Consider the following 24,359-nt stretch of genomic DNA (forward strand, 5'->3'; position numbering starts at 1 on the left):
TCCTTGGGGACTGGATGTCCGCTTTCTGGGACGCAGGGCTTGAACCGGCTCCCCGGGAGCGGGCATCATGACAATATGGGAGGCTTTGCCGCCCCTCATTTCGAATTGTACTATTATGTGGCACAGGCACACTATGCAAAGTTCTGGCAGGACCCCTCGGATAACACACCACATATACCCATCGAGCGTCATTCATTCCGCCCAACTGATTTGAGATCCATCATATTTACAAAGTCACATAAAGATGATTTCAGGTTTGACCCTGCCTCCTGCACAGTTGCGGCATGGTCTGCAATAAGCAAATGTGTGCACATAGACTGCTCTTATGATTCCCAAGCCCCGCTCTGGAACTTCCCGGGCATTAAGCCGACGTACGACATTGCCATCCAGAAAAACTGGCTACCCGAATATTAATTCACAATGAAAACCATGTTCCCTAATGGTAAATTTGAAACTCCTGAAGACTTTGCAAACTCAGTGGGGAGCAGCCAACTAGCCACCCTACAGTTCCACCGTATGAAAGCCGCGTTCAAAGAAAGGTGGCGTTGACCTGGCGGGATATGGATAGTGAGGCATCTAGGTGAACACCTAGGATTTTGACAGTCTTGGAGACTGTGATGATGGAATTGTCGATGTTGAAGGATTTATATTGTGGGGGGAGTTTATTGAGAGGTTTGCTGGTCCCCACTAAGAGGATCTCAGTTTTATCCCCGTTTAAGCAAAGGCCGTTGGCAGCCATCCAAGTTTGGATAGCTGAGTACATTTTGGTTAGGGCTGTCACATCTTCTTCATAAGTCCCAGTTAGTGGGAGTAGTACCCGCGTGTCGTCTGCATAGTTGGTGTACGCTATGTTGCGACAGTCAAGATCATTGAAGAGTGGGAGGGTAAATATATTGTAGAGAATTGGGTCGATGCAGGAGCCCTGAGGGACGCCACAGTGGATGATAGTAGGGGATGCCGAGGCTGTGTCTGAGAAGACCGTAATGAGTCTTCCATTGAGAAATGAGGCTACCCAAGCGATGGCTTCTGGGGAGAAGTCTGTTTCATTCTTTAGGTGCATGCCTAGTATATCATGGTTGACAAGAAGATGTCAGAGAACAGCTCTGGGCAACAATTCCCACATTAAACTGCTTTTTAGCTACACTGATCTATACATCACCTGCCTGCACAAGGCTTTGTCAAGACATGTGTGGTTTCTACTTGGATTGTACAGTGTGTTGGACCTAGAGAAATGATGGTTAGAATCCCATGTTGTTGATCTTTCACTATACTCACAATTAAAGATGACAGTATTTACAATTGTGGTGTTTAGAATGTTAATTGTTTGTTTCATTTGCAATTAGATATGGTACATTGGAATAGTTGCTTGTATTGCATTCATATAGTTCTTTGAAAGTTCAAATAGTTGAATTGTCAGTCATTCAATTACTCTCTTTGGTGATTCAATACTTAGATTTTTTAGTCCAATTGGTATGTTCCCTTGAATAAACTTCATTCAAGGTTGCGTAAAACCCTACTAATGTTCTTTTGGATGTATGCCCTACTATCAACATAAGAGTAACATTTCTGTTTCAACAAAGCAGTGTGTTGGACCTAGTTGACTAGCTCCCAACACTAAACCACATCACCACCTCAGGAAGCTCCTAAAGGCCTAACTGAATGCTGCTGTTGGTCCCCAAATGACAAAAATAAGGCACCGTTAGGAGGCCCCCTGTTCCATCTTTGGCTCCATTGTCAATGTAAGGCCCCATCACTGCCTTTTTATTCTAAGACATTGTTGAACATTGTTGAACATGAACCTTGTGTTACTTAAGTGCTTAAAACACATTTCCCCATAGTGCAATTATTCAGCATTCTGTCTTTTTAGTGTTTCCTTTACATATTTTTGTAGAACATTGATTGGAAATTCATTTACTTTGGATCCATATTACTTAAGTTGTTTGGGTTGCTACTGTTATCTACTCACACCACTCCAGAAGATTTTGCCTGTCCTCAGCCTGCGCTACTACACAAGACAAAGGAGTTACATCTTTATGATTGGGATCTCTATTGGTTTACTAGTAGTGTGGGACTGAGTGGGTTGTTTAGGCATTACTTATCACTGTACACCTGAGAAGCAACAGGAATGTTGTCACACCTACCACCCATGCTGAGTTTGCATGTGCATTGGCAGTGATGGATTTTGAAAGGTGCATGACTACCAATGCATGTTTTATGTACCCACCCATGTTGCAGGTGGAGATGTGCATGAATATTCAAATTGAGGTTCTGTAACACAGGAAGGGGGTTGTAAATACCCCTTTCTTTTTGGCTTTTTAGCTATGCCTTTTGTTATTCCTATGTAGGGACCCAGCGATGCCTCAAATCGTTAATATATGTTACCTACTGTTTTTATAAGACACAAATAAAATATAAAATAAACAACAGGATCATCTGGTGTCTAGGCTCTAGGGTAGATGTCCTGGCATGCCTTCCCCCGTCCTAAACTGCGCAATAGAACAGAGTCCCATTCCTTCCCTCTCATCAATAGCAGGTCTGCCACCTTGGGGGTTAACATCCAGCCAAAGTCTTTGAGCTTACAGGATTACATATTTGGCTGTGACTGTCTTTCACTGCTTCTGTTATTTTTTTGTGAGGACATCCATCGGTCCTCTTGGAGGGCTGATATGTAGGTTCTATGAGTTCAAGCACACTTACTCTCCAGGGTTCATCAACATGCAAGACATTAAGGGTGAGCTGAGGGCAGGAGTGTGATGGTGAAGTTATTCTTGCTTTTGATTGTGCAAAAGATTGTTAGGCAGATGTGAGTGCAAATATATACCAAACTCACTTTCCCTTGTGAGTGTATCAGTGTCTTGGTTGACTATGAAAAAAAGTAACCTTAAAAAATGTCAGAACAGAATGTCCTGTAAAACTCATCACCTACTGACAATTATCTCACTGCAGGCAATCATGCCTTTATTCCGCACCCATTTCATATGGTATTTCCCCTTCTGTAATGGCTTGGCAGGTGAAGAACAGTGGTCTGGAGGGTTGCCCAGAGCAATGTCAGAGGTTGAGATTCAGTCTAAACCTTCCAGCCATCACCTCTTTGTTTTTGCGTTTAATCCACACCCCCATCATCCTCCAGTTGCACAGCATACCTGAACACTTTCCTCACTTCCAGCGGTCCTTTTTTCGCCCGGGTATGGTGTGCTTTCTTTTCATGACTATACCTCTGCTTCATCTTCTCATTCTTTCAAATCATGTGTTCCTTTAACAGCTCCCCATCCCACATTACAAATGAAATCTTCCCCAGCCATGGGGTAAACCCACATGTGGCTGCTTTCCTTCTTCTTATTACTTAAATGGGTATCAACCCAGTCCTTGGGTGTGGTGGCATTCTGTACGCATATTCTGTTTTCCTTATGCTCTCTTCCCAATCATTACCCCTTTGCACAGATATTCTGATGCTCTACATTAGAGTCCTGTTAAATCGCTCAACTACCCCATTCATGGAGGGATGAAATAAAATGGTTATGTGATGCTCAACACCAATGTTACTCAGAAACCCTTTCATAATTCTTGATGTAAACTGAAACCCGTTGTCAGTCAATATTTTGCTAGGGAATCCTTCCCGCTGAAACACCTCATCCAGGAACTCCACAGCAGCTCTAGAATCTGCCACTTGGACTGTCTTGACCTCAGCCCACTTTGAATATAGGTCCAGCAACCCAAAGACAACCTTTGTAATCCCCTTCCCTGGTATGGGACCCAGTATGTCCAATGCCACAAATTCCCATGGTAACGTGGGAAAATCAAGGGGCCTCAGAGGCTGAACCTGCATTTTGAGACCTTGTCTTAGGATAGACACACACAGCAATGCCATACTTTACTTTCCACCTCACCATCCAAATTAGGCCACCTGAAGTCTGACCTGAGGCACCCCTCTGTTTTTACAATCCCCAGATGTACACTATGTGCTCCGTCTAGCAATCTTTTTCATACCCATGATGGTGGCATAGTTCATATAGCACATAGTGCAAATCCATCCTCTACACTTAAATCATCTTTGACCAGGTAAAACAACTGTAAATCGGCTTCTTTATTCCAACCAGACCAATCAGATTTAATGAAATGTTTTATTTTTTGTAATTCATCATCCACCCTGTTAGCATTTTCCCAGTCCTCTCTTGATTTGGCCCCCTTCACTAACCACAAAAACCTCATGAGCGGCCTCAGCCTCCTCCATTGCTTCGGGATAAGAAATCCACGATAATATTCTCTTTGCTTGGGATATATTGTACCACAAATGTATGTTCCTGTAGCAATGTAACCCATTTCACTATTCTTCTGGATTTGCCATCCAGACCCTTAGACGTAAACACAGCAACTAACGGTTTGCAATCAATTAGAACCAAGAAAGTTCTGCCCCATGTGAACACTTTGAACTTGTTTATTGCCCACCGAACTCCTAATCCTGGTAAATTTGCTTTGCCACACTTCTCTGTTGATGAAAGTGTAATATGATCCCGAAACAATCAACATTCTTATTCCAACACCATTCACTACAATTGCCCTATGGGCTTTTTTTGTCTACCCCTTTTGAATGACTCACCTCACTCACAGACCAGCAGTTACCTAAATCTTCTTGTTCAGAATGAACATCCTCAACAACCTCACATTCACCCAGGTTAACCATTTCTCTGACACCTCCCCGTTGAAAGCACTCAGAAAAGTGTCCCTTCCTGCCACATTTTCCACGGATCACCCTATAACCAGGACATTCAACATTACTGGCAAAGAGACACACTCCCACACTGATAACACCTTCTAAAATTGAGGGTGAGGGTGCTCTTGTGTGTGCAAAATCTATTCTCACTCAGAGCATCACTCCTAGCAGGCTGTTTCTTAACACCCCCACCCATCTTTCTCATAAAGGCATTATTTTTATGCCTGTGCGCCTCAATTGCAGAAACAGTACTCTCCATGACAACATTGTCGAGGAGGAGCCAAGCACCCTCACCTCAACCGTTCCACCCCGTTTACCTGTATGCTGCAAACCAGAGTATGTGACATACACAGAACAGTTCAATCAACAAAGGGCAGACTATGGACTATGTCCAGTACCAGTGAAAGTACCAATACCTATCTGGGAGGCAAGGTACCCATTGAGAAAACCATACCTGCATATAGGAAAATATGATGGCCATTTGAATGAAATCCCGGAAAAAGCAGAGCTAATAAATGGCAAGGACAAATGGTAACATTACAAATCAATGCCAGTATATGTCACACAGTGCTGAGATAATGTACATAGAAGATATGCAGAGACCAGTGAATGGAGATATTCTATAAGGCATCAAGAACGTATCAAGGATAAGTGGGATCCTTGGATCATGGTGAAGAAGCTTATGCCACAGAAACAGATCAAGACATTGAGTAATTTTACATGTGTACAGATGCAAAAGAAATGCAAGCAGACAAAGTAATCTTGAGGCTAGCTTTATAGTTAATAGATTACGACAAACCCCAATATACATATATGCCTATGGACAAGTGAAGGATGATTGTTTTCCTCTTGGCATTGTTGCAGTGCGGGACAGTAGCAAGAAGGCCTCATTTCTATTTTGTTGCAGTTAAAAAGCAAATTGAATTACAAAGTGAATCTCAGCAGACGAGGCTGGACGAGCAAACAAGCCAAGGTCTTAACAAGCTGGAGGAAACTGACATTGGATACAAAATCGTGTGAAAGAACAAAACTCCTCTTCAGAAGGCATGAACATAACAAGGAAGAAGTCAGAGGTTTATTAAAAAATAGCATTAAATTCACGAAAAGGCTTGATTCCATGGTCTCGAGTCACAGAGAAGCCTGAAGTTGCCCGAACAAGATGGTCACACCTACGCACGAGGGCAGACCGTGCTTTTCACTCCCTAAATTTCTCAGAGCTAAGAACACTGTCAAGGATGAGCTTCAAGGCCTAATTGACAGTAGACCACTGAGGTGATGATGGATTGATATGCTAATTGGTGGGAAGCAATGGCTAATGCAAACTCACCAGCACCTGGATGTCCAGCCTGCAGGCCGCTAGACGTAGTTGGAAAGTACTGACGCAGGTTAGAATGCCAACCAATTGTGCGTATTTAGGGGTCCTATAGTTGTTTAAACCAATGGGACGCTGTGTATTTAGTGACACTCATAGTGGTTCTTTTTAGGGGAGGGCTTACTTGCCCCACCTGATGTTAATTAAGCAATCACATTATCACACTTTTACACTAGTATGGATCATATACTTAGATGTTCACTCAGAGCCAATCACCCATGCACGTAGGATTTTGTAGTTTGCCATGTAGGATGACTTTAGTACAAATGTAGGTTAACGTCATTGATGATAAGAATTTCTTAATGAGATCTCAGTTTTTAGTAAGAATGTTTGAAGAAGAGGATCAAGCAAATTTGTTGATGTTCGTTATGCTCCCTGTTTCAGATACTTGGTATTAAAACAGTCTTCCTTTTGCCAACTTCCTGAGTCATCTCTATTATTGATATATGAGTAAAGTCTGCATTCAAATCCATCTCTAGGGTTGTTGCTACTCATATTGAAGGGCTGGAGTATATCTAGTTCAATGTGTGCTCAATCCTTTTTGCAAGATGCAACACTTCCTCTAATGTGGGATTCCAGTTAGCCCATTTTTCCTCCCTTATCTTGTTTGCCTTAACTTTCAACGTAAAGTGGTCCCTAATTCTCTCACCATATGTCACACTAAAACTACATGTATTTGCCAGTTCTCTTAGTGCATTCACTAAATCCTCAATCAAATCTTCAGAGCCCTGGTGTCTAGTGGAGAAGTGATACCTCTGCAAAATGATGCTAACTTTTCTCAAAGTGCAAATCCATCTTCTTTAATTTCACCTTATAAGGATTAGGCAAATGCTCATTTTCTCCAGTGCCTGATGCCCGTGGCTGCAAGTCCGGAAGACTTTAGAAAATACGCCTGCCTTCATGACCCAATGAGTTCATCAGAAGGGCTTTGCACCGTTCAATGCTGTAACTGGGACCGTGAATTGCCAAAACATAGTCCAAAAAGTTTTCTTTCCAGGCATTCCAGTTAACAGACGGTTCCCTGTGTAGGAAAGAATTGTGTTCATTATGATGCACAGTCAATAACAACACAGTCACATAACAGAGTTACCTGCCTCCAGGAAGATGCAGGAGAAGAGGGACAAACTTCAAGGTCGTTAATACTGGGACGAGGAAGCACTGCACAGAGTAATATAGAGCAGCACATCAATAGCAATTATATCCAGAGCAATGCATGATGTCACATGCGTGCAGGTCCTCTTTTCTGAACTGGCAGGCCAGCAAGAGATCACAGAGATCCACTGAAGACAGACACTCACTCCAGCTAGGGGGGAGCAAAGACACAGCTCAGCCAGCAAGACAGGCAGCCCATACAGGGCAGCGGATAACTGGAATCACCTGTGGAGAGCCACCAAAGGGTACACAGGGTGACGGATTGCAGAGCAGTCAGCTTCACTGTTTGTATGAAGGCATGCAGCCAGTGATGCAAGCACAGGAGAGAAAACCGCTCCGAAGAACAATTTGGCGTGGTGCAAGCAGTGCCCAGCCTCCACCCAGGCACAAGGCACAGCAGGCGAGCAGAGATCCACAGAGCTCCAAGAAGGACTAGCAACCCAAATGAAAGGCAGGAGGGCTTCTGAGTTCAAGTAGCAGCTTGGTGCCAAATCTGTTTAATTGAAGAGGCACAAACCAGTTAACAGTTTAAATGTTTTATTTAAGACACAGAGATATTAGGCTCTGCTGCAAGGGTGAGCTGGGCAACTGCCTTGAACTCCATGGGAAGTTTGCTTCATACGCATGATTAGAACACTGGGCAGGGATGCCATCTCCCAAGTAACAGTAACAGTAAATAACATCTATTATAATAACATTACAGGCAGCCTGGAAATTTGGTAAACATCTTAAATCAACTTGGGACATACAGGTCATGATTCCAACAACTACATATAAAAAAATAATAATAATAATAATAATAATAATAATAATAATAATAATAATAATAATAATAATAATAATAATAATATATGTACATCCTACATGCAGGTAAAGACACGCCTAACAATAATGTCTACCACATCACCCAAATCTGCATGCTTATTTGTGTTTTAATTCCTCTGATCAGTACCTATCATTCATGTTACAGATATTAAGCAGGCCTTTTTTGCATACCAATGAATCCATAAATGGGCTGCAAAGGGTCAAGCGTAAAGGTTTTTCAGTACAACACACAGAGGATACAGATCACACAGTGATGTATTCATACTTATTAACTTTATTGTTACATTTGCAGATAAGAACCATTGTATTATATCTTACTAAAATGTGTACTATTTTATTAAATACATGTTTATTGTTTCACAGAAACATAATGAAAACACTTCATAAGGCAGATTACAAACATCTACTTGAAAATCATGGTCAACAGAAACAAATGATATTGAAATCCCCAGCCCACATCTACATCTAGCAAATACCTATCTGCAAGTTTAGTATTTGACTTTCTCCGCTTGAGCTTGCAGTAAGCAGAATGATTGCAAGTACACAAAATTGACATTTTTAGGCCATTTTAAGCTAAAGACTGAGGAGCCTGCATCTATGCAAGATTTGTGAGATTTAGGAGGAATACCTACACATGAAGAAAGGCACCTGCAGAGTGATATGATTATATTTCATAATAGAGTAGATCATCCAAGACATAGCGGTTGCTCAAGATCAAAAGGCTGCTCTGCAATAATACACTATCTTTCCAGCTCTGATTGCAGCAATTTCTTCCTCTGGTTACAACACAAAAGCTCTGGGCGTATTGTTTACTGTTAAAAAACCTGCATTAATATGAATCCCTCCAACATCAGTAATGACTGCTTTGCTGATTTATTCATGCCCCCATGCTAGAATAAAACAGCTGAGAATACATTGTTCATCAAATATCTGGCTTATAAAAATGAAATCAGATTCAAAATGGAAATGCTAACCTCACAGGTCAAACTCATACAGAATAGATATGGCAAATGCTCATGCATACCCTTAATATCATTTTATAAACAAAAAGTCGTGCCCATAATTACATACGGTGCACAAACAAAATCCCATGATTTTGACTCAGATTGGAATATGATCGAAGGTATACATTGGAAATCACTTCTGTGTTTTCCCAACAGCTTCCCGATCGAAATAATTAGGTTCAAATTAGGACTAATTTCAGTACAGACAGTGGTTAATTAGCAAGTACTCACATTATATAGAAAATGTTTTTTAGCAGGTAGTGATGAACCAACAGTATTACTAGTTCTAGCTAAAGAATTAATGAATGGACATGATAATCCCTTGGAAATTGGAGAGGCCGATGTAAGAACATCATGGAAATGGCTGAAATAGATCTCCAACTCCTCAAAGAACAACCAGAGTTAGGAGAAAAAGGACAGAGACTCTGTGAATGGATTTTGTTATGGGACAAATGTATTAAATATAAAGCCTTTAAATCTGTCAATTTTGTGTTAAAATGTTTGCATCAAACGCAATAAACATTCGTAAATTCCCAGATCAGAAATATCAATTGCATATTATGAGTCTGCGTTTTAATTTATGGCCAACCAAAGTACTATTAGCGCAAAGAAGCGGCCAAACAGCACAAGATACTTTATGAAGCGTCTGTAAAATACAATCTGGAGATGATACCCTAGAGCACTTACCAACCCATTGCATAAAGCTGGCGGCTCAGAGAAAAGAATGTTTCTTCAAGCACCTGAGCTCATTTTGGCTATTATATGCAAAACAAATGTGGCATAAGATCTTCAATGCAAATAATATCTCATTGAACATTGCCACAATTCAATACTTATTATTTTTTTATTTTTTTATTTATTACTTGACTTTAATCGAAAAGATTTTAACGATTTTTACAATTACTTTTTTTTCTTTTCAGACAATTCAACGCTACTTCAATATTTCTTTAGCTGTGTGGACAAAAGATGAAGCTCGAACATTGGTCTCGGGTTTGGATCACGTGGATGTTCATCTACTACTAGCCTGATTAAAGAGGTAGCGAAGGCTCAACCCCCTCTACTGCTGTTATTCTTAGTTCAGCCTATTCGCTCAATGTGTTGGAAATTGTTTCAAAGCTAGTTCTATTAACTTCACCATTGTAATTGTCCATCTCGTTGTTTCTCCTGAGATTAGCCTATTCCACACGGCCTCTTCGTCTAGAGTGACCGCCCCTTGCAGGCAGGAATGCAGGTATTTATCTCTGTTTTGTCTTGTCTTTGGACATCTTAGCACTAGATGTTTTAGTGTTTCCACTTCCTCTTTGTCTTTACACAGACAGCATCTATTGTCCATCTTCGGTGTTCTAATTGCCAAGATTTTGTGAGTCCTCAGCAGATTTAATCTGGCTTTCAAAAAAGTTCCTCGCATGTTTTTATTCGGAAATTTTGTACAGTAATCCAGTGGCGTTTTCACTTTATTAAAGGTCGGTGGGAGGTGCAAGAGTAGCTTATTTGCACTAGCAGTATCAATCGTCCTGATCCAGTCCATAAGTTCCATTTTTCTTTTTACTCGGTCTCGGTTGGATTTTAGATCTTCTTCCGAGCACAATACTTTGCTAAGACTGTCTTGACTGTTATCGCCCACTTGTTGAGAGCCTTACAGGTGCCACTTTTGAGCTCTTCTGCAATAATCGTGTAGATTGGCAAGGTGTCTGCCATTACAATCTTTCTGTAGAGTCTCATCTTGCTCTGTTCTACCAGCGATGGAAGGGAGACCAGGCCCAGCTCCCGTCTAATTGCTGACATGGGTGTCGACTTTGGGAGGCCCAAAACCGATTTCCACACATGGCCTTCAGGTTTCTGCCATATCACACTCGGCATGTTTAGCGATGCTTCCATACCATTAATAATGGAGGGTACGACCTTGGCCTTATAAAAATGTATCGCCGGCAGGATGGAGAATTTCCCAAATTTTTTGTCAACCAGCCTTGTTTGCGCTGTTCCCTGCAGCTAAATCTTCAATCAGAACTGTATGTTCCATTGTAAAAATCCTCTTAGTGATGTAATTATTATATCAAACTTCAATGTGATATTAGAACTTATACTCAAAATGCAATAAGTAATGGTTGATGTTTAGAGCTTTGTAGTGAAATGATGAGTATTGTGATGAGGTTGTTAAAAGTGTCCTGTATAAAAAGTGCACATATTTATAATTTTGTTGCAAGATTTAGAGTTTAAAGTGAAAGTTCATTACATTGTCTCGAAACCTAGACTTAGCATTTTCTTTGATATAGATCCGTTTATTTTATTCTTTTTTTATTGTATGGATTTTATCATGTTTTATAAAGTACTGTGATAAGGTGTAATGTAAACCAAATGCACATTTAATAAAAATACAATCAATAAAATCTGGGTTAATATGAATCACTCCAACATCAGTAATGACTGCTTTGTTGATTTATTCTTGCCCCATAATAGATTAATACAGTTGAGAATACATTGTTCATCAAAGATCAAATGGCTGCACTGCACTGATAACTTCCTCTCCGTGGCCTGATTCTTTTGCTTTCCTCCTCATGTAAAGGAAGACCACACAATATACTGCTTGACAATGATTACAAGGCTGTGTTGTAATGGTTCCTTCCATCTTCTAGTCACAAATGATTTTAATTCCTCCAAATGGCACATGCAAACTCACAAAATATGCCACAAACATCCACAGTTATGAATGTATTCATACCCAAGTATTGGTTTTACCTTTCATTCTCACAGATGTCATCAGCATGTATAAAAAAAAAAGCTTTGATTATACCATTTGCCCAAGATCATATGATGGTACTTGATACATTTAAGAACCACCCAGCCTTTCAGACATTCTCTATAGTAATCCTTGTCATACTATGCGTTAAATCCTATAAATGCAATAGCAAATGGGCCTTGTATAAAAATCGATTTTGGTATCTCTGTACTCTTCGTCTGTCTGTGTAATCCATTACTATAATGTATAGTTCATATTTCTCAGATGTTTTATAAATCATGATTGTATTACATTGACGTTCAGTGACAATGTTGTGTCATGCATTTTCATAACTGCACCAGCAAAAGTAATTTCTGATTTACTGCATTATTTGTATTTGTAGGCAAGTGGTTGGTGTGCTTAAAGCCCCTTTTGTTTACTGTTATGTATTAGTTATCGGACAATGGAAGTACTGCCTACTTTGAAGGAATCTTGTTTAATGTTTTGTATTTTTCCTCTTCCTTATATAGAGGGTGAAAATGTATCAACCTTTTTAACATCAATTGTTTGTTCTCAAAAGTTGAATAATGCATTGAAAGGCTACATCAGGTCCCCGGGCACAATGATGTGTACTCTTTAAATATACTTTAATGATTATAAATGCGATATTCAATTAAAAAAATGTCTGCAATCATGTCATTTGGGCATTTATTCACTATAATATATTAGAACAATCACACAGCTCATAGTTAAAGCCCATGCATCAGTAATGTTCTCCTAAAATATAATGCAGTGGATCATTAACTACAATATATCATTAAATGCTACCATTGAGTGCGACACACACAAAAATAACCTGATCACAGTTTTAAATCTGTAACAAAAAACTTGACATACCAATCGCAATTGCACAAGTCAGCACACCATATATTCCACCTTAACCAGCACAATTAAAGTTTCTATTCTAGAAGTTGAAAAAATCATTCTATCTATTAAACCTTCTAATTGTCAGTGTGATGAATGCCCTGACCAAATTGTGAAAGACGCAGCCAGAGATTTAGCTCCATTAATCTCTAAGCTTATCAATGCCTCATTCACTACGGGCATGATACCAAGCAACCTAAAAGAATCTTGGGTTTTTCCGCTCCTAAAAAACAATCTCTAGATCCCTCCATACCCACCAATTACAGGCCCAACTCAACAGTGCCTTTCCTTCTAAAAATTATAGACAGGGTGGCCTACATCCAAATACAGAAATACCTCGAGCAAAACCAACTTCTAGGAGCCTGCCAATCAGGATTCAGCCCCCAACATGGCACTGAGACTGCACTAATAAAACTCAAGGCACAGGTCGACGAGCTGAGAGATAAAGGGAAATCTTCCCTGCTACTCCTCCTTGATCTCTCAGCAGCATTTGACTTGGTAGATCACAAGGTCCTTTGTAACCATCTCGATTCAGCAGCACACTTCTCTCAGCATGCCATAGCCTGGATCCAATCCTTCCTAAGTAATAGGACAATGAGAGTCTTCTTGCCCACAGCAGCAGCAGACCCCATTCCTATCACATGTGGAGATCCTCAGGGATCATGTGTCTCCCCAAACATGTATAATATTACATTTACCAAGCCCCTCTTTGATGAGCTGGATTATCTCGGTGTCACCTACACTAACTATGCAGATGACACCCAGATTCTCATACCTCTTACTGGGGATTACGATGAGGATTTAGCCTTGGTGAATAGAATATACCTCATCATCCAGGCATGGATGGCACTACATGGTCGATGCATGAATGATGACAAAACAGAACTCATCATTCTGGGTACTACATCTAATACCAACAAACTTGGCCACAAATACACCTCCTTTGTCCTAGACGATAATTCCATCAAGGTCGCCAAAGAGGTAAAACCCTAGGCTTCTACCTGGATTCTAGGCTCACCCTGACCAAACAATTAAATGTGATGACATCCTCCACAGCCTATACATGTAAACTAAACAGAGTGGCCAAACCCTTCCTTTCCACAAGTAGTTGCACCACACTGGCTAGATCGCTAATCTTGTCCAAACTGGACTATTGTAATGCCCTGTATATTTGTTCCAATAAATACATCATCAAAAGAATTGACATTACTAGAATGATCCCGAAACTTCACCTGTTTCTACCCTATCCCCCTCTCCTGTCCAACTTCTGTAAATGCATATATAGACTGTACATATCCTTCTTCTTCACCAGTGTAATCCAACTGCTACTTTATAACTATGTACTTTATAACGTGTAAACTCTCCATGTATATATGTATTGTACATATCCAGTTCACTATTGTAATCTTACTGACATTATAACTATGTATTTCTGCAACTTTGTAAGCTGTAAATATCCTTGTGCCTGCGCCCTGATACCTTCGGGCCTGGGGCGCATTATAAATAAATAAACAAACAAACAAAGTAAAAACCAATATTCTTTGGAATGTACTATTATTCCAAGGAGGTGCTTGTGAAAATATTGCATGGGTTAAGATGTTACAACCCAATTTAACACAATGCCTGCATCACAAAGCAGCTGTTTATTTTATGGATTTGAGCCTCTTTACTAGAATATTTAACCACATTGTGATGCAGAACAAAAGTAGAAAAACATCAATGTATAAAGAAGCACGGAACTAAAAGAAACTCTTAAATGCAACATTCATGATGTGTCTCCCCAAATTAGATATTTGTACTGGCCTCTACAAAAACAGCAAAAATATCCGACCTTTTAGCATGATGCACTCTTTCCGCATGACAGAGCATCTAATTGACAACCAAGCCCGTCACCAAACAGGGCAGTAATGCATGCATGTAGGGCAGCTTCCATTCAGCCTTCCATTAAAAATATTGCTGTCTGGCAATGTAACAGTGGTGATCGTGTCTACACATGCACTGGGTTTTTCAATAAGAGGACACAGCACCAAATCATTAGTCAACGTTTTTGCCAGGTTGACAGTGATTAATCTTTCTCATGCAAACCATGATTACTTTAGACATCCTCAAATTACACCTTTGCACTGACCTGTTGCAAAGGTATATCAATGCAGGAAGCTGGGCCTTGATGGCTTGAACATTGTTGACACAGCAGCAATGTTTTCTGGGATGTTGGTATAGGTTAGGGTGGAATGTTGATTAGCTACTGATGGGATGCCTTCAGTTGAGGAAATGTGTATTCATCACAGCCTTTGTATGGTTTCACATCACATAGAATTTGTGCTCAAGCCCAACCAATGCTTCAACTTGCATGCAGTTGTCATGCTCTGTGTGCAGGTAGTTGGAGGTCGTTGATCGTTGTCCAGGATGAAAAAATATATATTTTGTTTTTTATAGTGATCTATTACATGGCCTGCAATGCTCATCTGAGTATGTGCTGGTGGCATTGATGGTCTTGCTTCCATATGATGTCATTAGGTACTTTAAGATCGTGCAAGTGTTTTTGAAAGAAAGTACACAGGTTGAGGAGTAGCACTGTTTCTCCCACCCCTTTTCCTCTGTAATTTGGACATAGTCCTCCTTCTTATTATCAGGGGTTTACATACTCATATGTTGAAGCCTGTACCTCTGATGGGTTACCATCTTTAGCTAACTCATCCTCATTATCATTATAAGGCTTAATGCGGAAGTGGCTGTGACAATCTCGTATTTCTCCTCCATACTTTGTTTTATATTTGGTGGTACACTGAAATCTGATTGGGGAACTACGCCAGCCTTTGAGGTACAGAGGGGTGTCAGGTAGGGCTGTGTACTGCCCCCAACATTTTCTCCAACTTTTTTAACAGTGTTATAAAATCAATGCTCCAGGTGAAGAATGGCCCCTCGACTTAATTCATATAAGATAGTAATGCTTCTGTTTGTGGACAATATAATCTAACACTGGTCAGCCTTGAGAAGCAACTGATGAATACTGTTCCAATAAGGGGTTCCGAAAACAAACCTCAGTAAAACTAAGTTTGCAGACATCGTGCCATATAAAAGCTTTGGAAATAAAATGTCTGGTTATATTGAGGATGAAAGACTGCCTGGGGATGATGGGGGAGAGAAGAAAGTGAACAATATATGGGGTGCAAATATGGTTTCATGGTTGTCACAGTGTTTATGGTCATTTTTACTGTCAATGGCAACGCAAACAGCAATAAGAGTCCACAGAAGCCTATTGAGAATGGTGGTTTTATGTTATATGCTACAACAATGATTAATTTGGATTTAATATTTAATGCGACGGGAAAGTAAGTATAGCCAGTTTGTTTATGGCATGGCCACAGCAGTATATTTACTTTGAGTTTAATGACACCTCAACAATTTGGCCACTGACTATGGTGAGAAACACACGTACTTTTGGCGTAATAGTTATGTTGTTTTAACTATGTTACCCCTGCCTTGAGGTTGAGTAGTACTTTTGGAGTGTGCGTACAGTAGAAGTAGTAACCAAAGTACATATATTTGTGAACATGTTCAGTAGGCAGATTGTTCGGGGCATGGCTGAAGGCAACAACAATGGTTAATTTGGGTTTTATACTTATGTAATGGTACTAGTAAGTAAGTATAGCTAGATTGGCCAGGGCATGGCCACAACAGTAGGTTTACTTTGGGTTTAATGACACCAACAATCGGGCTACTGGCTATGGTGAGAATAGTACTCTTACTTTGGTTTTAATAAATATGTAGTTTTAACCATGTGTCCCCTAGATAGTTGCAGAGTAGTAGACAATTGGAGTCTGAGTACAGTAGTAGTAGAAGATCACAGGAGCTTAAGGGCACAGGTGTCTGCACCCGCTGTTTGCAGTTTGTCATTTAACTGAGAAGGAAGAAGGAAGCAGTGCCTCGTTGGCCTCGGCTCACCCTGCCCATTACTATCAATAATTGGGCCTCCTCCCGTGAGGGTTAAGCCTGCAGGAGGTTAAGGGCATGGGTGTCTGCACCCACGGGGTGTCCGCGACCTGCAGGGAGGCTGCTTTGTGCTGGAGCGGAGAAGCAATGTTAAGAGCGCTGTGTTTTTACCAATGTGCCCATTTCATCTAACTTTGACCCCGGAGCACAGTCCTCAAGCTCCAGCAGTGGCCTGGACTAGCTTTTTTGTAATTTGACTTGACACACTTCGGATTCCAGTAAGTGTGGGCTCCTCTTTTGGGAGTTACTTTGTGCATCTGTTCCAACTGAAGAGAGGGTCCCTGCAATGCCCCTCTCGACCCCCATAAGCATGGCAGCCCGAAGAGACAGAAATGCAAGATGAATGCAGTTCCAGCCCCCAGGAGGGCCAGTGACATCCACATATGCGGACAGATATTCTCTTAGACTGCCATTCAAACCTTATCCAGCTGACGTCTTACTCGATGCTTCAAGGTGCCTCAACATTGACCATGGATGCAATTGCCTCACTGGACCTGATCAACTAATGACAAATATCTTGCTCTGCAGATCTCATTAGAGAAAACACAACATAGTAATGTTAGCCATGAAGCAAGATCGCATCACTGCACGAAGTTACACGGACACACATGAGGAACATGCTCACACAGTTCTGTAGATAGAGGACATATACATATATATATATATACTGTCGAAAGCCTTTACTATTTTCTCTCATTAGCCAAAGGCAGAAATGCAAGAAAAGCAAGAGATGCAGAGCAAGCTTGCAGCTGCTTATTGCAGCTAACCCCATGGAACTGCATGATCGTATAAGGAACCTGGAATGACCAAGTACCACTTACCCATAAGGAAAATAATACAATGTAGATATATAAGAATCATAGTATAACCATACTAGAATTACATGAAGCCACAGGCCTCAGAATATCAGACGAAGGAAAAACATATTTTGCAGCATGCTGTCCAGGGCTGGTGCTCGCAGCCAAGATCAGATACAAACAGAGCATTCCTGACCCCAGAAACAAGGAGCCACTTGCAAAATAGCAAAATAAATCCTCACTAATTGCATACCAGAAAGCTCAATTTTGCGGTCTTCATCACGTGGTGCGGCCGAGCCGAACAATGGCCATTCACCCGCGGTGGGAAGGGCAGCAGTTCCCAGCAAAGTATACACAAAGTGATACATGTGTTGTTTAAGGCAAAGTGGTTATCCCAGTAGCAACCATGCAGACTCATAGTCTTTCTCATCACCTTGAGAAAGTACATGAGTGCTGAGAACAGAGTTTCGTGCCAGGTCTGGGGGGATCAGCTCCAGCCAATCAGTGAATCCAAATTCATGGGTGGATGGCAAAGGACAAGGGGCAATGGTAATCCTGCAACCCAGCAACAATGTAATAGACCATTTCTGGGGAAGTCTCAGGCAAAGCCACCTGACATCAGAAGGCCAGACAGCTAACATCTATAGGTGCCGGCCATAGGCACTACCACCCCAACCACCCAATCGTGTCAGCTCTTATGTTTTTGGGGAAGAGCCCTGACATGTGACGTCAGACCTCAAGAAAAGCCCCAGACACAGGCTCAGGAGCTGTGATTGCTGGAGATTTTGCCATTTCCTGTATGATCCCTGTCTGTTATGGAAAATAAAGTACAGTTCTAACTTGCTCTTTGCTGAGTCCTCCATCTGTATACTGGGGGAGGGGTTGTTTGGCCCTGGGTGCTCTGAACAATGAATGTGTAGTGTGAACCCCGGTCATCTGGTATACCTAAATACAACTATAGCAACAACGTTACAGCCTGACATTTTTTATTGAACTTTAGTTGACTAAAGCTCTGCGGAGTCTGCGTGATTTGTAATGTAGCAGTTGCCACTGTAACAGTTGCCACTCTAAGGCTATACTGCACAAAGGGATCTGTTTGAACTTCTCTAGTAAAGTTTCCTGCATCAGAGCATCCTGAAGCAGCTGACCAATAAGGCCACAAAATGTACACAACTTATATTTCGCTTCTGAGCGCCCGCTGAGTTAATGTTTTATTGGTTTGCCCTTAACATTAAAATTCCTGTTTATGGTGTTTGGACAGAGCATGTCCAGCTGCATGTTACATTTGGAATTTCTATCAAGATATATAGTTATTATATTTTCACGCTGCTACACATTTGACTTGAACTAAGAACTGCAATTGAATTAAGACCCAAACACAAGCACTTTATGAACAGCGACCATGTGAGAGGATATTATCACGATAACAACTGCGATTGTCATTGCTCTATTTTGCTTATCCACATTTATGTCACTGTGGGCCATATTCTTTTTCTTAGCAAGTGAGCCCTTAGCAGTGCTCTGAAATAAGGCTAAAAAGGTGAATCTGGTCTTAAGAATCTTGGTGGCAGGACTGAGCAAAACAATTTGACCTTTTCCTTTTCCCTAATTATTAGGTTTAATACTGGAAGGTATTCAGATTTAATTTAGGGATAGACCATGGAATAATATTGCAGTTTAATCATTGTAATAATTACATTAGTTGGGATTTTAGCTTAGAGTAAATACAACTGTATTAATTGCATTAGTTGTGGTTTTAGTTTAGAGTTTAGATTATGCACTAGCATATTTATTTTCAGAATAATTGCCCCAAAATAGATTGCAATAGACTGCATAGTGCTGTGTATCACACACAAATAGAACAATATCTAAAAGGAAAGCTATATCGGATATCTCAGCTGGGAGAAGACATAGCATGTTGTTTAAAATGTTTGAATTCATAAATGAAGTAAATGTGATGATCACTGAAATAAAGGGCTTTTTGAGAGATACAGAAGGGAATACCAAGGGTGGTGGAAGAGGGGAGGAACAACTACATCTAAATCAAATTGTGTAGTATTGGGGGTGCAGTGGACCTACAGTCCATAGTGAATGATCAGCCTACCTAATGCCCCATGATAGAAAATCCTGGGGGCAGTCGAAATTAAAGCGTAAGTGGCTTTGAAGAAGGCCCTAAAGTAGGGCTGGAAGGTGGTGCAAACTATATCCTCCCTGTGGCTAAAACAATTGTGGATGGCAGGTGTTCCAGTGTATTATTGAACATATCCCACCCAGTCATTACCACACATTATTGCTTCTACCACCATCTATGGACCCGGTGATCAGCTCCGAAGTACCACTGGGAACTGCTGATATTAATGGACTGGATGAGGTTGTTGCAACCACAGTCCTAACCTCAAATAGATTTTTGATCCTGGGGCAGGAGTATGTAACTAGCCTGGACGAGTCCTCTGGCTCGGGAGCTATATGCATGAAGCGAAGGTCCAGAGGGCTATACAACGGAGTGTAAATAAAACCCCAAAGTTTAAAAAAAGATGGAGGGTGATCTCAGATCCTCTGAAAAGTCAATGTAGTGTATTATGTGAAACATTGTGGCAGAATTGGCAAACATTAAGGTGACCATGAGCAAAGTTTTGGAGGATGTGGAACAGCTAAAGACAATGTGTGCCAAACAGACTATTAGAGATTTCAGTGATACACAAAGGGTGAGCCACTTTGTGGGACTTCTATATCTTAAGCCGAAGAAGGCCATGGTGCACACAATAGTGGATTATAGGGGTATCTCCGGGACCCAACAATTAAATACCAAAGAGTGGACCGCAGTTCACTAGCTGATAAATGTCCCTTTATTAAGGTCATAGGAAGGCAAGCTTAGAGAGGCCCCACCGGCCAGAATATATAGCCACACACTGGGCCTTCTCCATTATTCCAAGCTTCATCTTCTCGCCTTGGCTTTTCAACCAATACCTGGCAACTCTCGCTTACTGCATCTCAATGTTCTGCTCAACTTTCCAGTGCTATGCTGACGACACCCAACTCATTTTCAGGCTTCCCTCAGCCTCCTCTCCTTCCCTCATCTCAGATTGTCTAATCGCCATTCGAAATTGGTGTGTCGCCAATGATCTATGTCTAAATGCCAACAAGACTGAGATCCTCCTTATTGGTACACCATCTCCATCCTTTCCTCTCACTCTCTGGCTGGCCTCCCTTGGCCCTCCTCCCACCCCCACTTGCACGGCTAAGAACGTTGGGGTTATCTTTGACTCTACACTTTCCTTCTCCGCACACATCTCTGAAGTCTCCAAAAAATCTAACTTTTTACTTGACCTCCTTAGAGGTACTCTACCTTTCCTCTCCTTCCCTCAAAAGCTCACGGTCTCCCAAGCTCTGGTTCTTTCCAAACTGGATTACTGTAACAGCCTCTTCCTAAATCTACCTGCCTCCACTCTCTGCCCTCTACAGCTAATCCAGAACAGGACTGCGAGATTTGTCCTTGGCCTCAAGCCTTGGCATCGTATCTCTCCAGCCTTGAAATCCCTTCATCGGCTCCCAGTGGGTACAAGGATTAAATGTAAACCCTTCTGCATTGTCCACAAGGCTTTATGGGGCTGGGTCCAATATACCTTCAACTATCCCTCCGTAAATACCTCCCCTCTCGAGCCCTTTGCCCCTCTACTTCTAACTCCCTCGGGGTTAGTCGTTTTGCAAAAAAATGAGCTGGGGGTAGATCCCTGTCTTGGGCTGGTACCTCCCTTTGGAACAGCCTCCCGGCCACCTTGAAACTTGAGGAAAAACATCTTCGGTTCTGGAAACATCCCAAGACCTTCCTCTTTGCCTCTGCCCCTCTTCTCCCCTGTTGATCTGTTTCTTCTCATGGCATTGTGCACCTGGCCACCCTCTGTTCTTTCGGGCCCAGGTATCTGCTCACCCTGCCACCCTCCTGCACTGCCTCCAGGCCACCATCTGCACTAGGGTTCTGTATCTGTACCCATACAGTCCCCATCCCATGTTTCATCTGCACTTATCAGATATACCTTTCTGAGTAACTTTCACCTGCCACTCACTTGCTGGCTGCACTACAGTGGTTTAAAGCCCTTATTTATTATTTATTCTATTTAATATTTATTTGTTTTTCTTTCCTCTGCTTCGCACTTTTCCCCCATTTTCCTTTCCCATGCACTTGCGCTTTCTTAAATGTCACTGGGCCTAGTAAGATCGCTGTTTTTTTTTCTGTTTTTTCTCTCCCTTGTTCCCCTCCCTTTTTGCCTGGTCGCGCTCTGAAACACTTGTGTATGAGCGCAATATAAATAAAATATCATTTCATTTCATTTCATCCGTGGTAAAGCACAGCCATGATGTCCATCTCACTGACCCTGCGAAAGCACTAAAAGTACAAAACACAATAAGGATGACCCCAATGGGTAACAGAGTTACATCTGTATTTATGACTAATATCCCAACGTTATCCAAGGTGTCTTTTGAGAATAAAGAGGCAGTGATCAATAAAGTTGCACATTGGATTTGCTACAAGAGGGGTTGTGGTTCTGTTATTCAGGAAGACATTGTGGCCTGTAGAAGATTCAGCCTTCCTAACTGCAGGGTGGATTACATTGAGGTTGTTTTGAGGGATGACTAGGTGGTGCAGGCACTCTTGGTGATTGAATCATGATCATACCCATTTCTGGGCATTAATATTGTCCTAAGAGCAACTTTACCAGAGATGATGCTTGCACCAACAGAATTGTCCTCAACCCAAAATTCTAAGGATAAACAAACAGTTGGGGTTTGAGGAACTGATATTGGCCCAACTGTAGGTAAAATGTATGCCAATCATCCAGTTATACATGAGGGCCTGGATGATAGCGATTGACTGCCCTCGGAAATTGGTAGGATAACCTGCCTATATTGTACTGCCATTAACCTGACATCTTGGAATATTGCAGGGGTGGCTAAACAACTGAGAGATAGTGCTTGGGTGATATCTATGGAGGCATTCGATGTGATTGACCTGCAGGAAACATGGGCTATGGATGAGATAACCCAGGGATGTGCCTCATTGGTTTTGTACAAAAAGACCGAATTGAAATGGCCTGCCCAACCAAAAGTCCTAAATAAGATACTACCAAATGTTCTACCTTGTAAAAGTTCAACTTTTGGTTGGGTAGGTCATTTCTTTTTGGTCTAGGTCTGCGGCGGCTGTCCCCTGCAACACCTGCTCACTATACTGTGAACGGGGTATGCAGGGCTGTCCCCTGCAGCTGTCCCGCAGCCCCCACCCAAAAAGGGCTGTGGGGGCTGCAGGGGTATTCCCAGCAACCACAGGTTGCACGGAGCACCCCCGCAGCTGTCCTGAAAAAAAGAAAAAATGAAAGGATCCTGCCGTACTGGTTCCCGATCACGGAAGTGAATGTGAACAGGCGTTGCAGGGACATAGTGAGCCAGAATGCAAGGTAAGTAGGGTTTGGGGGTGTGTTGGGATGTGAGTGGGGGTGTGCTTAGCGGTTAGCAGTCTTTTCTCCCTCGAACATTTCTAATTAGGTCATTCAACCCCAAACCACCTCAGTCAGAGCTAACAAGGGCCCGAAGGAAGAACATATGGGGGACTAGTTTGGGTAAAGGCCTCCATGAATTGGGAGGTCACAGAGATTAGCACACATTCCCCTGACTTGCAGCAGTTGATAATCAGTGTGCCTGAGAACCACTGTATTCATCGCTCTAACCTCTATAACAGGCCAAAAGAAAGATCACAACCAAATGCTTTAGCAAAGCTTGAAGGATGAGTGGCTAGTTGGGAACATAACGGTGGTCACCGCTATGAGACCATTGTTATGATGTATTTCATGCAGCTGGAACCCATAAATAAATTTGAGGGAGCCTGGGAAGACCAGGACCATGCATTAGACATTCCCCAATTAGTTGCAAACTCATGGGTCAAAACACAAAAACATGCAATGGAGTCCTTGTGAATCCTATTTAATTTGGGACTGAGAGCATATAATGGTTGAATTCTTTCAGACCAGCCCACAAAAGACACCTATCATGGCCCGAATGTGAGTTCTAGAATCGACTATGTTTTGTTTCTCACCCAAGACTGGTGAAACGCCCTGGGGTTTGAGGTGGCCGAGCGTGTGGAGAGCAATCATAGGCCCCTGGTGTTCTCCCAGAGGGGCTCAACCAGGAGAGAAACAATGGTGTTCTGTCACCCACGCTGAAATTGAGATCACTGGACACACACAGCGTGCTTGAAATGGCCAATTTTGCTGGAAATAAATCCCGACGAAAGGAGTTTTTTCTCAATAATGAGGAACATTGAGCAGTTGTGCTCTGGGGAGTGTGAAGTCGTGAAAAGAGGGGAACCATGGTTCGAATTTGGATTTCAGAGATGCCAAACATAAATTGTTGGCCAACAAAGATTAAAGAGCAACTGGACAGGGCACATCACCATGTATTATGAAGCAAGTATAAAAGACTACTAAAGACTAAGAAACATGCGTACATGATGGAGAAATGGGCTTTGATGTTGTAATGTGCTAAGACAGGGGAATCAAAAAAATGTTGGTTGTCTGTTACAAATAGGGACTCGAAGGGTGATGTTATCATGCAGGCCTCTATTACCCCCAATGCATGGTATAAAAACGTTAAGGCTCTCTATCATTCCCCATTTATAAGTGACAGTGACAAGTTGGCATCCCATGTCATAGACGATTGACAGGGATGACAAATTTGGTATTGAATCTGGAGAGGTAGAAGAGACAATGAGGTCCCAGGCAAGCGGGAAGGTCCCAGATCCGGATAACATCCTGATAAACCTTTTCAAAAGTGAGCCTGTAATATGGGTGCCGATATTGACTAAGATCTTCAACTC

This window comes from Ambystoma mexicanum, chromosome 2p (genome assembly GCF_040938575.1).
Source record: "Ambystoma mexicanum isolate Mex_15411 chromosome 2p, UKY_AmexF1_1, whole genome shotgun sequence".
Classification (NCBI taxonomy): domain Eukaryota; kingdom Metazoa; phylum Chordata; class Amphibia; order Caudata; family Ambystomatidae; genus Ambystoma; species Ambystoma mexicanum.